Source organism: Eumetopias jubatus, unplaced genomic scaffold (assembly GCF_037043125.1).
Source record: "Eumetopias jubatus isolate StellerSeaLion01/CBP00866 unplaced genomic scaffold, mEumJub1_p1.0 scaffold_4, whole genome shotgun sequence".
NCBI lineage: Eukaryota > Metazoa > Chordata > Mammalia > Carnivora > Otariidae > Eumetopias > Eumetopias jubatus.
Window position 1 is genome coordinate 30159521 of NW_028274810.1, and position 16584 is coordinate 30176104.

At 42.9% G+C, this 16584-nt stretch overlaps 1 protein-coding gene across 1 annotated transcript in view; it reads left to right on the top strand.

The window, feature by feature from the left end:
• The first annotated feature begins 2281 nt into the window (after nucleotides 1-2281).
• Nucleotides 2282-16584, top strand: part of TGFBR3 (transforming growth factor beta receptor 3) — a 196519-nt gene continuing 182216 nt past the window's right edge. The window contains exon 1 of the mRNA XM_028087662.1: nucleotides 2282-2365. The gene's annotated coding sequence lies outside the window, so the exon portion shown is untranslated. The remainder of the gene's footprint in view (nucleotides 2366-16584) is intronic.

Below are 16584 nucleotides of genomic sequence, written 5' to 3' on the forward strand. Positions count from 1 at the left end.
CACACATACCAGAACCCAACCAGCCCCAAATCCCTCAAACCTTTCATTTTGCCAATATGTAAAGCTTTTGGGAGCAATATGCTCTGGTGGTTGAAGACTTGGGCTCAGAACTAGATGGCTGTGGGTTTGAATCCTGGACTTCCCACTTATTTCTTATGCTATTGTGACAAGTTATAAGGCCTTAGCATATATGTAGATTTGTACATGGGCCTCAGTTTGTATATAGCCTTATAGGGCTGTGAGGAATAAATATATTCACATGTATAGAATGTTTTGGACTCTGCTTGGCACAGAGTAATTGTTCAATAGATGTTGATAGTTACATTATTGAGAATCTGGCTCCATTGTGAACAGTCATTTCACTCTTTAAAGGCAAGACATTCCTAAGAATTAAGTTACTTAGGACTTGTTTTTCTCTCTCTCTTCTTCTACCCTGCCATTTTATTTAGAAATTAGAAAGCCTTGGGATGCTTGGCTGGCTCAGTCAGTAGAGCATGTGATCTCAAAGTTGTGTAGAGTTAGGGTAGAGTTTACTTAAAAAAAAAAAACTTAGAAAAAAAGAAATTAGAAAACCTAACATGATTGATACGTTTAAATGTAAGATTAGATATTCACACCCAATTCAAGAGCTCATGTCTGCACTTGAAACTAAAATTTGACAGTGTGAGGCATGAATACTATGTAATTTGAGTCTATGAGAAATCTAAGGCCTTAAATCTAGAGAGACTATATCAAAGCTGAGGTTAACTTCACCTAGACTGCTTTTGCCTTCAGGATATTACGGCTATGTATATCTCCAAGGCCTAGTTCAACCCTCTCAAAGTAGTAGGTGCTCAGTAAATATTGGTAAGAAAGGAATGGTTCATTGAGGAGGTTTTTAAAATAAGCCAGGTAATCAAAGATGATTTGACCTTTATGAAAGTATCTCCTGGATTCCCTCTGTAGAGGTACAAGAGCAAAAGGGTAAGAAAAACTTCTCTCAAAGTGGGGGAAATGGAGGAACTTTTCAACGAATAATATAAGCAATAGTATAAGAAACCTCTCTATTCCATTCCAGTGCATTAAAGGCCTAGGACCAGAGGACTTTAAAGCTGGGAGAGGTCTCCTAGGCCAAGTTCCTCCTTCTACAGAGGAGAAAAGAGTCTTGGAGAGTTTAAGTTGTTTGTCCAACTGGAAGTCCAGTCTCAGAAATCTCTCAGCACACCATCATTTCATCAGCCCGTCGGTAAAACAGTGTCCTGTGACTTAAGCATGTCGTTTAATTCAAAACCGAGGTGTAAGCAAGAGTACCAAAGTGGGGTTCTGCTTACTGCATTCGTCACTCGTCCAATGGACAGTTCACAGGCACAGGTAGGTACGCAGAAGTTCACCTTCGTTTCCACCGCGCCGAAGTTAGGGTAACGCCGGTAAAGCTGACCTAGCTCCTTTATTTGTATTAATTTATTTAGCGAGCAGGGAAAAGGGCTGGGTAAGGCGTTCTCCGCTGTGAGAGGAGGAGGCAAGACCCCACTGGCGCCCACCATCAGAGCGCATCCTGAGATAACCAGCAGCATTGAGGGTGGGAAAGACGAACGGGGACAGAATGAATGTGTACAGGTGTGTGGGTGTGGGGGGGCTTTGCTAAGGAGTGGACAAGAGGGGAGGATTTAGAATTTTTATTATCAAGACCGAGGTAAACCAAATAAAAACCCAACGCCTCCAGAGACCTGGAAAGTTTGAAGGACCGCACCCCTGCAGCTGGCGACGGCGTCCCCACCGCCCCCAGGACTGAGACACCCACTCGCCGCCCCACCTCGGGCGCGCAGCAGCCCCGCAGTTGCCGGTGCTCCTTCTCTCCCTTCCTCCTCAGCCCGAAGGGAAACGCTGGCTCCAGCAGCGCTCGGGACTCATCCATCAGCCGGGGAGGAAAAGGGGGAGGAGAGAGGAGGCGGGCGGCGGGAGGAGGAGTTTCTCCGCCGCGCGGAGCCCTCGGTGGGGCGGCGGCGGAGGAGCGCCCTTCCCCCCGCGCGCTGATTGCTGTGGCGCCCTGCCCGTCCCCGCCCGCGTGTGTGTGTGAGGGAGAGCGAGTGCGCTGCGTCGGCCCGATGGGGGTAATCGAGGGTTTCGGGGACGCCGAGCGGCGCTTTCCTCTTCCCAGTGAGTGAGGGAGGGAAATCGGCGGCTCTCGTGCCCGGCCACTTTCCCTGGGCGATTCCTGGAGCTCCCTGCAGGAGGTGAAAGCCCCGGCGGGTCCGGATGGCGTAGTTGTGCCACGGCGCAGCAGCTGCCGGAGCTCGCGGCCGCCGAGCGCTGGGCGGGGAAACTTGCCTCTGCTTTCCTCTTAACTTGCGGCGGGTGGATCTCCGCTTGACACACCGCCGCCGAGGTACGTGCGGGTCCGGCCCCGCGGCGCTACGGTCCGCGCCGGGACGCCCCTGGCCGCGCCACTAGCCCTGCACCCGTTCCGGCCGCGGGCTCTGCAGGCTGCGCGGTGCCTGTGGGCGCTGCGCGAGGCTCCGTGCCTGCTCGCGGCCGGAATCGCACCGGCCGCCCGGACCCCCGGGCTTGGGAGGGCGGTGTTGGTCCAGCAGTGTTTACGCTCGGAGGAGCCGGGACCCTTGGCCCGCGGTGCGTGGGGAGCGGCCGTCCTGGGTCGGGTGGGCAGCGCTCGGGGCGATGCGCTGTCCTGGGGAAGACACCTCCTCCTCCACGCCTGTCCTCGCTTTCCTTTCCGCGGTTTCTTCTGACCCCCGTGGGGCGCGCGGGCTACTTCCATCTGGGCGCGTGACATCGTCGGTGGGAAATGTTTGTTGTGGGTTTGCACTCATTTGCCGTTGCGGAGGCTGCGCCCTGGGACTCGCGCATCGACGGGAGCTGCGCTCCCCGCAGCTGGCGGCCTCCCGGTGTTGTGCTGGGCGGCGCGAATCGCTGCCGCCCGGAGCCCCGCAGAGAGCGCTCCCCCTGTTAACAGAGTAGCCCATTACCCAGGTCAGTTTGAAGGCTTCTCCTAGCATGTTCATTTGATTAGAACAAACTGGAAATCTTGGGCTGTTGCTAGAAGAATCTGCTTGCAGACTTGTTATTATTAGGGCATTTGCCCACTTTCCAGAATCACGTAGGATAGGGAGCCGGCGTTGTCAAGCGTGAGTTACCTTGGCACCGTGGAACTTAATGGATTTAGTGTGTACTAAAAGAGCTGAGAGAAGAAAATCGCTCATTTCCTTAGCTGTGAAATGGGAATGATAATGGGTCTCAAAAAGTCACTGTGAGGACTGAAATATTTAATATATGTGAAGTAACTAGAACAATGCCTGGCAACGAGCAAGCGCTACACGAGTGTTAGAGCAGCTTATCCTGAGCTCAGAGGTGATGGGAAAAGAGCAAAGAGGGTAAAGGATGGTAGAGTGACAGCCTGAGATGGGGAACCATGCGTTTTCTGAACATCTCCCTCAGAAGAAAAGTGAGCGGTTTGGGTGGAAAGAAGTCTCTGTAAGTAACGAAGCACATGTCAAGACCTTTTAATTTTCCTGAAATGGTACTTTAAAGCTGCGAACGGTTATTTCACTATGAAATCATCTATTTTTCTTGAGTAATAATGGCTAACGTTTACTGAGCGCAAACTGTGTGTCACTCTCCTATATGCCTTGCAGTCCACTTAAGCCTCACACCCACTCTGTGGTTAAAACACTATTAGTCCCATTTCACAGATGAGACTGTAGAGGTTAGTTACTTGCTCTAGCAACATAACTTTCTGTTCTGACTCCAGACCTAGCTTAGTCACCTAGTGCAGGAGGTGCAGTCAGATTTGTGTGCAGTGAGCCCAGGGTCTTCTCCTGTTGTTCAGCTTCCCATTTTAGTTGGACATATCCCTTGAAACAGGAATAAGGTATCTGTAATTAATTTAGGTGATATACTTATTGGGGTGCTGCATTACAGCTCTGAAACTGGATCCAAGTAATTAAAAACAGAACCCTGATTGGTATTAATATGAATCTTTATTCTTAATTTCTTTTATTCTCTACACATCGTCAGAGTTACTTGGCTTCCTTAGGAAACAGCTTAGGGTTGGCACAGGAGGCAGGGAAATAATTCTTACCCCCTTAAGGGCTATTAAAATGAAATTGATTTCATGCCATTGTGTCAGTTAAAGGATGTTGCTCTGTTTCATGGTGTTCTCTGCTTTTGGCTTTAATTCTGCATTGTTTAGTGTTTCAAGGCTTCAGCATATTTTCAGCCCTTCAGTTTGTCTTTGTCATTTGTCAACTTTAATTTTTCCTGTTTTGATGGAACCGGACCATTATATGGCAGCTTTGCTTAACAACTGTTGATCCAGCTCATGTTTTTAAATATAAAAATCACCAACTTAACTTTTGAACCCCAACACTTCAAAGGCAACCCCTGGGGAATCCATTGTTATTTTGAATATTAGCCAATAGGGGGAGTATAACTCACCATTGATGTCTGTCAGGCACTTAAACCAGTTTTTAAGGTGTCAAACATACATTTCAGAAATGGAAAATGTTGTGGCTTTACCTAGCAAAATCACCAAATTGCTTTCTGAGTTTACAGTGGAAAATTGGGTTTAATTTCAACTGACTGCAATAAGAATGACCTTGAGGACCAGCCCTATATGTTGGACATATGTTAAGAACTCTAGTGGCTGGACAGATATTAAATACACTCGCATGTTGTTTTCTCGGTTTGTTTTCCCTAAGTGTATGTAAGGTAATTTGGTGCACTTTGAATAATATTTCAAGTTATCCAGGAGAACTGGGAGTCCAAAGAGATCCATTGTGAATCTTTTTTGTGATGATCCTCATTTGTTTTTTGTAGAAAATTGGATGTAGTGAATTTGTTCCCAGGGAGGATGGTGTACTTATAATCCTATCATTATCATTACTCATCAACATCTTCCAAGTGCAAGACAATGAGGGTTTGTTATCCTGAGTAACAGCAATTCTAGGCATTCTTCAGAGGCTTATATTTTAGTAAACAGTAATAGTTCAGAAGTATCATACTTGTCTAGTAGAAGTGTGAAGTGTCTATAGACACTCATTCTTGTAAATATAATATAAGCATTATTTAAGAATTAACATGCTTGAAAAAACAGTGAAACTGAGTTTCATTTATTTATTTCTAAAGATTTTATTTATTTATTTGACAGAGAAAACACGTGCGCACACAAGCAGGGGAAGAGGCAAGCAGAGGGAGAGGGAGAAGCAGGCTCCCCTTTGAGCAGGGAGCACTATGCAGGACTCAATCCCAGGACCCTGGGATCATGACCTGAGTCAAAGGCAGACGCTTAACCGACTGAGCCACCCAGGTGCCCCTGAAACTGAGTTTTATTTACTTATTTATTTTTAAAAGATTTTATTTGTTTATTTCACGGAGAGAGACACAGCGAGAGAGGGAACACAAGCAGGGGGAGTGGGAGAGGGAGAAGCAGGCTTCCTGCTGAGCCGGGAGCCCCATGCGGGGCTCGATGCGGGGCTCGATCCCAGGACTCTGGGATCATGATCTGAGTTGAAGGCAGTCACTTAACGACTGAGCCACCCAGGCACCTCTGAAACTGAGTTTTAAAAAAGGTTTTCAATCTTTGCCTGCAGTTTTGTAGGCCAGTTTCCTTTCTTGTTTCTTGTGTATCAGGTAGTTTTGACTTTATTTCATTTAGCAAGCTAGGGTCATGTGGATCCTTTTAAAAAATAACTTTCAAATTTAGTCCCTTCTTTCTAAATCTCAGCATTGCAAAAGTTATTTCAGGGTAGCATCTTATTTAGGATTTAACTTAGTCTTCCATGCTCTGATATAGTTCATACTCTTCAGCAGATATTTTTCAGCCCCCTACCCCTAACAGACTTCTGGTTCCTGGTCTTGGAGTTTGGCAAATTAGCGGTCTTCTTTCCAGCCTCTGATAGCAGGGGGTCAAGATGCCTTAAGGCTTCCTAAGGCTTTGTCTTGGAGAGCCTTTATAGATTGACAGAATTGGTTTGCTTAAAAGAAGGTATTGTCCTATTCTTTTTAAGACTTAAAGGAATTAATCTTCCCCCTTTTTTTGCTCTTAACAGCTATTTGAAAATGATTTTTATCACTTTTGTTTTGTACATTGGAGCATTTTCCTTGTGATTTTTAACTTTTGAAATTTTGAAACTTAATATTAACTACCTTTTGAAATTTGCATAACTCAAGTAAGTAAATGTTTTTAGGGGACTTTGTAACTTGTAAGTAATCTTGTATCACCTCTAGAAATATGGACAGTTTGGAATGTAAAAGAGCGAATCTAGGTGATATGAAAAGCTAGCCTTCCACAAATAACAGTGAGCCTTGAACAATTTCAGTAAGAGATTTTGTGGCTTTGAAAGAAAATTACTGCACCAAGATCCATGGCAGTAATTTCTCTGGTTTCACATCTTCAGAGTTAACACTTGGAATGATAGCATTGTCTCTTTTTCATAAAACACAAACTAATTAGTTTGGCTTCTAGTCAAGCTGAAATAAATCAACACAGCTTGGAAGGACTTTATAAAAAATGATCTAGGTTCATTTCCTGGACTCTGTCCATTTCTAGATTTCTTGTTTTATATCTTTTGAAATAGAACATTTGTTTGTTAACTGACATTGAGCTTTATTTTCTCTGTTTGCAAAGTCCTTGCTTAAAATTTAGCACAGAGTTCTGAGCATTTTTCTTTCTTTCAGAAGGAGAGTAGTGATTTTTATCTCTCAACCAAGATGTGTGCAATATTTAGTGTTTGAAACAACATTTGTAAACATTCTGCTTGAGGCCACTCTGATTTGGACCTTATGCATTTTTTATTCTTTGGTTTTCTAGGTCAAACTTCAAGACTTAATAAGAGGATAACTAAGGGTATACCTACAAGGCATGGTACCTAAAAAAATTTAAAATTAAAAACCTTTTAAAAAAGGTTTAAAACCTTAAAAAATAAGATTATTACTGGAAAGTCTGAAATAAGAGCCCTAGAGTCATGCCCTTAGGCCATCCTGATATCTCCTGCTTAAGGTAATCATAGGAAAAAAAAGATTAATACTGACGTTTGTGCTGAAACTTTTTTCAAGTCTGGCAAGAGGACTCTGAATTAGAATAGAGTATGGCAAAGTTCATTTTTTAGGATTTAATGTTGAATTATTGCCGCAGTGATAATTTATAATTAAATCTAAAATGTTATCCCTATCTTTACTTTATGAAAAAGGATGGTAATACAGAAGCATATACTTTCCCTATCTCTTGGACACTGGACTCCAGGGGAAAGGGGGTCAGAATGGGGCACTGTTTGCAGAGGAAGAAGCATCTGCTTGTTTGTCCTTCCAAGTACATAATTCATTTCCCTGGTACATGCTGAAGGTCAGGATTTTGTGTGAAATTGCAGATGGAACATTTGTAAAAACACATTTTAGTTGATTAGTCCTTGAAAAAATGATTTTTAGAAAACAGTTTTTATAGATACTAGTCCCTGGGCTTTCCTGTTGATTGGATTGCCCTGGAAGAAGGCTGCGGTTTTATAGGTCTGATGACTAACCACCACTGATGGGTAAGAACACCAAATGGACCAGGTGGATGGTTGAGCAGAACTTTGGATTTCTTTTTTTAAATTCTTATTTACTATTTTATTAATGGATACTTGATGAATGCTTAATTTCAGTTTGGTGTGTGAAAAGATTCCCTTTTGGGAGTATAATTCTGTTAGCATTTTTAGTGATTTATGTGTTTTGAAGTATGAAATTGGTCATTGGATGCAAAAATACACTGGTGCCTATTTGCAAATTTCATTTCACAATTAACTGTATGATGATTGCTGGAGCAGAATGTGGTATATATATATATGTATGTATATATAACTAGAAGGTTATTTTAAGTGAAATATTTAGATTCCAATCTCAAAGCCCTGTGTCTTTTGTGTGGCACTTCCTGTGTTGTTATGAGTTATCTCTTTTTTATTTTTCCTTTAGAACAAAACATACTCAAACACAAAACTCTCTTCTGAGTGTCCATAAAGAATAAATGTCTCATTTTGTTATATTAGACTTCGTGTAGTTGGCTGGCAAATTAACTTCAACTTTGAGGGAAAGCACCGTTGACTCATTACATACATTTTGCATTATTACATTGTAAGGTCTTCCCTATATGTGTGGGAGAAGTTTCTGATCTTCTCAATGGGCATCTTTACTATTGCTGGTCTCTTTTTGTCAAAGCCTTTCTAAGCAGACATTCCTTAGTTTTCTTATTCTTCTGTCTTTATAGAGATTGTTACCTGTCGCATATTCATCATATACCATCTGAATCATGAAAAAATTACTTAGGATAACAACCAACTTTGTGAAGACACACCTATCTTTTTCTTTTGTATTCATCATATTCATCCATTACAGTTGTTGCACAACCATTGGATGCATCATGTTTTTGGAGCCAGGGGAAGGAAGACCTACTTGATACATTTCACATTTCACTTTTTTTTTTTTTTTGTATTTATGCCTTTTTCAGTTTGTGGCGTCCTTTATTTCATTATTAGAGTTGTTGCTTTCTAAGATATTCAAGATTTTAATTTCGTTCAGTGTGTGGGCTAATAAGGTTTCCTGTAGAACTTGTCCTGCTAAGTTCTTCAAAATAGTTCCAGAAAGCATCCCATTTAGATACCTTGCTGGGTGTAGGGCTTTTGGTAATGTTCAAACGGGAGATAACTGAACACAAAGCAGGATTCTATTTAGCTTAACCATGTAGAAAAGGGAGGGTAGCATCTAATTCATTAGGACAAAATGCACTTTTGTATAATAACGAGGGATTTAAGTGTTTTCTTTGGAATTAAGATATATTTTAAGTAGGTACATAGGTAAAAGGTTTGCAAAAGAAACTTTGCTAAGGCCGAGGTTCTGTAGTTGGCAACTCCTGTAACCCTGAAGATCCTGTTCTCTGAAGCCAGGAAAAGGCAGTCTGTTTCCAATTATATATCACAAAAATAGGGAAATCAAGCCAAGGAAAATGATCATTTGGGGGTTGGGTTGCTTTTTTGTAGAGGGTAAAGGAGAAAGGACTGTAGATGCACATTTAAAAAAAATCTGTTAGTCTTTCTGGTTGGCTTTCAAATTTTTCTCAAGTGTTTTGTATCGGAAATTAAGAATAAATTTGGGATTAAAAACTCCTCCCTCAGCTCCTTTTTGTTTCTCAGAGAGCAAAGAGAAGAGTAGTCAGGCAGATTCTGCTGACACTGGCTGGTGTTTTTGGTAAAGCCTTTTCCAGTCCCAAAGGTGTCAGGTTATGGACTCCCAGCATCATACCAGGTAGTCAGTGCTGTGGAGTTTTTGTTACACTTTTTACCTTACTCAGATGGAAATGTGGTCCCTGCTGCTGAGCATTACTCTGCTGGTGAAGAAAGGCTAGGGATGGTGGTGTGAGAAGCCTAACTGGAAGCTGGATGATGTGTGGGTGCATCTAGTGTCCTCATCACTTGTCAGAAGCACCTAGGCTTTCTGAATGCCTGCGGCTAGTTTCAGGATTAGTGGTCCTGTGAGAGCCAGGTGTTAACTAAGAAATCTCCTTTCCACTGCCAGAAGATCACCCCCAGCAGATCTTAGTTCCTGTTTCTCACACCTTACACCTCCACAGAGTATTGAATAAAACTTTCCTCATGGTACAGAATCTTTGGTAACAAGGTCGTCTGTTGGGGCTAGTGGTGTTTGGCTATTTGCTCATTTCTTCTCACCTCCTGTTAAACTCTTCAGCCGGCTGCAGGCAGGCTCCCACACCCACCATACCAAGACATATCAAGGTGCTAGAAAAGGTGCAAAGTGCAAAATTCGTGCTTGCTTTCAGTCAGCATCTCCATTGTCCTCTCTCGAGGGCCTTTACTGCTTAACTCTTGTCTTTTTCCTGTGTTTAATCATCTTAATTTCCCTGGAGCTACTTCAGGTTTTCCCCTTTCCTTCCCCATCTCTCTTCAGGTTTCTTTTCCAGTGCTTGATCCCTACGTGTTGGCATTCTCTGAAGTTCTATTATTTCCCCTTTCCCTTCTCTTCTCAGTTTACATTTAGTCGTTCATATTTCCATGCCTCAATGGCCACATCTCTGCCAGTAACTTACAGTTTTATATTTCATACCCTTATTGCCAGCAGCTACCTGGTTGTTCTGTAGGTCTTTCTGTTAAAACCAAGTCCCAAACCCAACACGCTCTGTCTCTGTGGTCCCCAGTCGCAATCCTTCATTTCCTCATTTCCTCCGTCAGTAAATGGCACCAGTTACCAAGCGAGGAGCCTCAGGCACACTAAACTTCCTTCTGCTTACTTCCCTGACCTGAATAACACCAGTCACATGTGGCTTACCTTTTTAGCAGATCTCAGCTGACCTTTTTTTCTCCATTTCCAAATCATTATCTCCCGTGCATTACTGCACAGGTCCTCCAGTTAGTTTTCCTGGCTTCAACATCTCTCTCTCCCATTATTATTCATCCAATTTGGTTGGTACCTTCTAAAACACAGATCTGTGTTTTCATTTCTTATATTTTAAAAGTCACTGCTGTTCCATTATCCTTGGCACAAGATGTCCAGTTATTAACAGTGTGGCCTTAGCCTACTTTTTCAAGCCATTTCTCTTTCCACTTCTCCCTGAACCTCACTATGCTCATACTAGAGTCCTTATGGTTCCCAGAGCATGCCACGTGCTCTCATGCTCCGTTGCTTTTGTACTTGTCTCTCCTTTAGCATCCCCCGCTTCCCTTCTCTGGTGGTCTCTTGCTTACTCATCCAGGCTCTCTCTCTCTCTGTTGTCAGTGTCTGTGATGAAGCTACACAGGGCTCTTCCTGGCAGGTGGGTTAGTTGCTTCTTCCCTTAGTTTCTCTTACAGGACTTCTGCTACCTCCTGAGAACTTACTTTCTTTCTCTGCCAGATTGTGGACTTCCCTAGAGTAGGATCGAATCTCATCATCTCTGTATCCTGAAAGTGTGGCATGGGCTTGGCCTATAATGTATATTGTCAAATTGAATTCTTCAACTCAGGTCCACTTCAGTGAAAGGTTTGGGGAGAGATGAGGCTTCCAGTGGATATAAACTGTAACTGTATAGAAAATGCAAAGGACATAAACTCAGAATCATAATTTAGGGGTTAGAGTCGTGGTTAGAAATAATCTTCCTTAAGTCCCTCTAAAGATGAGAACAGCCAGGTACCAGGAAGTTAGGTGGCCTGCCCAAGATCACACAGCTGGGGAGTATACTCCACCCAATAGCCAGAATGGCCCTGACAAAGCCTAAGTCAGATCCTGTCACTGCTCTGCTTAAAGCACTCTAATGTTCCTATCTTTCTCAGTGTAAAAGCCAGAATCCTTACAATGATCTGTAAAGCCGCACACAACCAGCCATGACTCCCTTGGCGATTACCTCTTTCGACCTCACTCCTGTGCTCTCTGGTTCACTCTCTGTGCTCCTGAGCATTCCAGACATGCTGTCTCAGGACCTTTGCACGTGCTGTTTCCTTTGCTTGGAATGTTTTTCTCTTACATATCTTCAGAGTTTACTTCCTGTAGGTCTTTACCCCAAACAAAGAAACAAACCAAACCAAAGACCCCAAATATTTCCTTTCCTTCTCTGTTTTGTTTTCTTAGCATTTATCTCTCTCATATACAGTTGTATATTTTGTTTATAATTTGTCTCCTTTGACTAGAAAGTAAGCTCCATGAGGGCAGGGATTTTTATGTTTTGTTCCCTACTGAATCCCTGTACCTGGAGCAGTGCTATTATGGAGCAGGCCCTTGATAAATATTTATTAGATGAATAAATGAATGAGAAGATCTTGTGGATTTTTTATAGCTCCAGTAAAATGCATACTTATGGCATTACAAAGGGAAAACTATCAGGTCTGAAAGATTAAAAGAAGTAAAAGGAACTCTAAAAGGATGAGAATCTGATGTTTAAAAAGCCTAATTCAAGACCTGTCATACTAGAACATTGACCTCTTTTTAATTGACTGAAAACAGCAACCGTGGGCTCTCCCCAGTCGTACAAGTGGTTTGGGAAGATTCCCAGTTAACCTCTCACAGGCTTGGGCTTGCTGTGGTTTCTCTCTGCGTGTGATTTGCCCTTTAACCCATTGGGTTGCACAGATGAAAAGTAAACATAGCATTAAAGAAAAGAGCAGGGGGAGAGGGTATAGGGCAGAGGAGCAGAATTTCCCTGCGGCCCCAACATCTTCCCTTGGCTCTGGGCCCATCCACAGGGCCACTCACTGTACCTTCCTGAGTTGCTTCAGGGCTGTGCTCTAAGGAACAATCTGGAGACTGCCAGGCCAGATGACTCTTGAATTTTGCTTTGATGTTCTAATTTCTTTGAAAAGAAACATTAAGTTTAGGCCAAAAGGACAATGGAGAAAGGGTTTTTTTTTTTTTTTAAATTAAATTATGTCCTAATTTTGAAGAGAAGTTTTAACCCTTCTCAAGACAGGATTGCAGTTGAAATTACCACCTGCATCTGTCAGTGATGCTAGTGAGGAGTCAAGACTCGTGAGATCTGTTTTATGAAACCAATGACTTAAATCCAAGGGACAATAAATTATAGTTCGGAAGAAGCATCTGATTCTTGGAGATAGGGGTTATATTGAATGAAGAGTATAATCTGTAATAGTGTAACAGAGATGCTAGAGTGATTTGCCTCCTGCTCTTTTTGTGATAACATCAGTGTGGTTCCCACAGAGTCCTCCTCATCAGGACAGGAAGCCCAGCTAAGGAAGTCGAAGGTTGAGGAGGAAGTTATTGGCCATGTACAAAGCTAACCGCGTAATTTAACCCTTGGATTCAAAACTATCAAGTTGAAAATAAATTGTCTTGAACGGAGATGTTATCAATGACCTAGTTAAAATTCATAGCCACCATTTCCTGAAACCTAAGAACATACTAGGTATTAAGTGCTTTGTGTGTTATTAATTTACTTAATTCTAATAACAAACCCATTAGGGAAATAGAATCATTATTTCTACTTTATAGCTGAGACTTGGAGGTATTTAGTAAGCTGCCCACAGCTACACTGGTAGGAAGAGGCAGGGCAGGAATTTGAACCCAGGTAGGCGGGGGGCGGCCCCCACACTTCCCGCTATACCGTGCTGTATGTAGTCTGCTCTGCGAACACACCAAGTGTGTACTTTACACTTTACACTTGCTATCCCCACTGTCTGGGATGCGTTTCTTTCATAGCTCTGTCTCACATCCCTGTGCTCAAATGCTACCTCATCTGACAGGCCCTCTAACTGGTAACCAATTCCACTGTGTGTGTGTGTGTGGGGGGGTGTCTTCCCTAACACCACCAATTCTGACGCTATTTACCATCTACCTGGAGAGATAACCTTAGATCCTACAGGATAAGAGCTTAGTTGCATAAGACTGCCCTCTCACTTGAGGGGTCACAAGCCCAGGCTACAGATTGGAGGTTCCCACCACCCCCTCTTCGGGTTTGATTAATTTGCTAGAGCGGCTCGCAGAACTCAGAAAAACATTTACTTACTAGATTACTGGTTTCTTATAAAAGAATATAACTCAGCGGTGTGCCTGGGTGGCTCAGTCGTTAGGTGTCTGCCTTCGGCTCAGGTCATGATCCCAGGGTCCTGGGATCGGGCCCTGAATCAGGCTCCCTTCTCCATGGGAAGCCTGCTTCTCCTTCTTCCACTCCCCCTGCTCGTGTTCCCTCTCTCACTGCCTCTCTCTCTCTGTCAAATAAAATCTTAAAAAAAAAAAAGAATATAACTCAGGAACAGCCAGATGGAAGAGATGCATAGGGCAAGGTGTGGGAAAAGGGCATAGAGCTTCCACACTGTCTGGGCAAGCCACTCTCCCCAGTCTCTATGTATTTACCAACATGGCAGCTCTCCAAACCCCATCCTTTGGGTTTTTTTTACAGAGGCTATGTTCATAGGCATGATTGATAAAATCTTTGGCCATTGGCAGTTGAGTCAACCTCTAGCTCCTCTCTGAAAAAGAACTGAAAGGTCCAACCCTCTAATGACCTGATTGGTTCTCCTGGTAAGCAGCCCTATTCTGAGGTAGGGTCTGGAGGTCTCCTCATTAACACAACAAAAGACACCTTTATTCCTGTCATCACTTAGGAAATTCCAGGGATTTTAGGAACTTTGTGCCGGAAACAGGGATGAAGACCAAATATATATTTCTCCATTATAAATCACAACATCACACCTTCCATGAGCATCCTATCTAAAATAACATCCCTCCTCTCAACACTCTTTCTCCTTAACCTGCTTTATTTTTCTTTCATATGACTTCCATCACTTGACACATTACAAAGTTGTTGTCTGTCTCCCCCATGAGAAGGTAAACTCCATGAAAACAGTGTCATGTTTAGTTCACTGTCATGTCCCCAGCTTCCTGAACAAGTGCCTGGCACGTGGTAGGTTCTAATACATGTTTATTGAGTGAATGAATGAAGTAAAATAAAACTGCTAATTGAGCCTCGCCTCTCTGGTTTCAAAACAAAATAAGTTACCTCAGGTCGGATTGAATCAGGCTGCCCACTAGCTAGAAGGTAACCGTCTGTTCAGGGCCTGGTTGGCCTCCATAGAGGAGAAGCTCCCGTTTGTAGTGTTAAGAGAATCAGACAGACCTGGGCTCAAAAGCTGGTGCCAGGACTTAACCAGCTGGTGGCCCAGGGGTGGTCGAGTGTCTGGGAGCCTCACTTTTCTCACTATAGATGTCTGTCTTCTTGGGTTGTTGAGAGGATGAAATGAGACATTGTGAAAAACACAGTAGGTACTCAGTAGGTGGTAGCTGAGATATTTTGTGGGGTCAGAAGAGGAAAGCAGGGTGTTAGTCTCTAAATGAGAAGGGGAATGTGGAATAAAAACACGAACAACCACAGAATAATTACAAAGCAGCATGTGGACAAGTCTTGGCTGTGCTACTAACTGGCTGTGTAACGGTGGGCCAGTCACTGAGCCTTTCTAATTCCTGGTTTGCTAATCTGTGAAATTAGAGGGCTGGAGTGAATGTTCTCTATTTCTAACATTCTGGGTTGGCTCTGAGTAGAAGATAACATGGAACAAGTTAAACACAAAATGTTAAGGAGACTGTGTTCACAGTGGGTGGGATTAATCAGAATGGTTTTTAGAATGAGGTGAGGGGAATGAGTAGAGTTCATGGAGTTTGAGGAAAATGGCAGGGTTTTTTTTTTTAAGAGTTTTTTTATTTATTTGAGAGAGAGAGAGAGAGAGAGAGAGAGAGCACAAGCAGAGGAAGAGGCAGAGGGAGAAGGAGAAGGAGGCTCTCTGCTGAGCAGGGAGCCCGATGCGGGGCTCGATCCCAGGACCCTGGGATCATGACCTGAGCCGAAGGCAGACGCTTAACTGACTGAGCCACCCAGGTGCCCCCAAAATAGGCAGTTCTGATAAAATGGGCAGATCTGACAAAATTTAAGTTTTGTGTGTGCCTACAGTGCTCAGAAAATAATGATTTAAGTATTTTTTGTTTATATAAGCTATGTATTAAAAATAGCTACTGTAGTATTAGTATCTTATTTACACTTATGTTGTCAAACTGAATGTTTTTCTTGGATAATACCTTCCAGTTTTGTGAAGTCATTCGTACTAGCCATTACATGATCATGTATTTCAAATTTCCACAACTGTATTTGAAGTCTCATTTTATAGGAGGGATTCAGAATTAGTTGTTAGTCCATATAAGGACAACTATAAGTAAGGTATAGAATAAAAGATTTTCTTGTTTTATCTCTTCATATTAGAGATGAAGAAATTAAAGCCCAGAATGGAGTGACTTGTCTGAGCTTGTAAAACACGTAGATATCAGAACTCCTGTCTCTCCTGTTCCTTTGAAGCTGCCTGAGGTATAGGTTCTTTCTTATACACAGCTCTTATTTGTTGGTTTATCATTTATTATTGAGAAATATTTTGATAACTCACCATCCTTCCATACTTTTAACTGGAATGTACATAGTCATGTTTTATACTTGCTACCCATTATGGTACCTTCATTGGATGCCTACTGTATGCCAAGTATGTAGACTATTACTACTACCAGCTAGACTGAGATCCTTCTTTCTAGAGTGAACAGGTGTAGGAAGCCATACCTGTAGCGAAATCATCACATAAACATTTACCTGCAGATTTAATTTGCACTACATTCCATGTCCAAGTTTAACTTCTTCAAAGGGAATAGGAGGCTTCCTTAAAGAGGTAGTGCTTATACACAGAGTTGAGACCTGAAGATATTGGTAAGCGGCTGTGTTAGGGAGACTATGGAAGGTCATTGAGTTCCAACACAGTTGGAGCACTGTTTCTGGAAGCAAGGGCTTGGTCCTTTTGTGGGACAGAATTGAGGCAGGTGTGGCTGGAGCATGCAGAGGATGAGGTCAGACTAAGTAGTCAACATCCAGCAGTCATGGGCAGGGTTTTGGTTTTTATCTTTGACAGCAGTGGATGACCATTGAAGGGTTTTAATTCTTTTCTTTTTCTTTTTTAAAGATTTTATTTATTTATTTGACAGAGAGAGAGAGAGAGAGACCAGGAACACAAGCAGGAGGAGTGGGAGAGGGAGAAGCAGGCTCCCCGCCAAGCAGGGAGCCCGATGTGGAGCTTGATCCCAGGACCCTGGGAT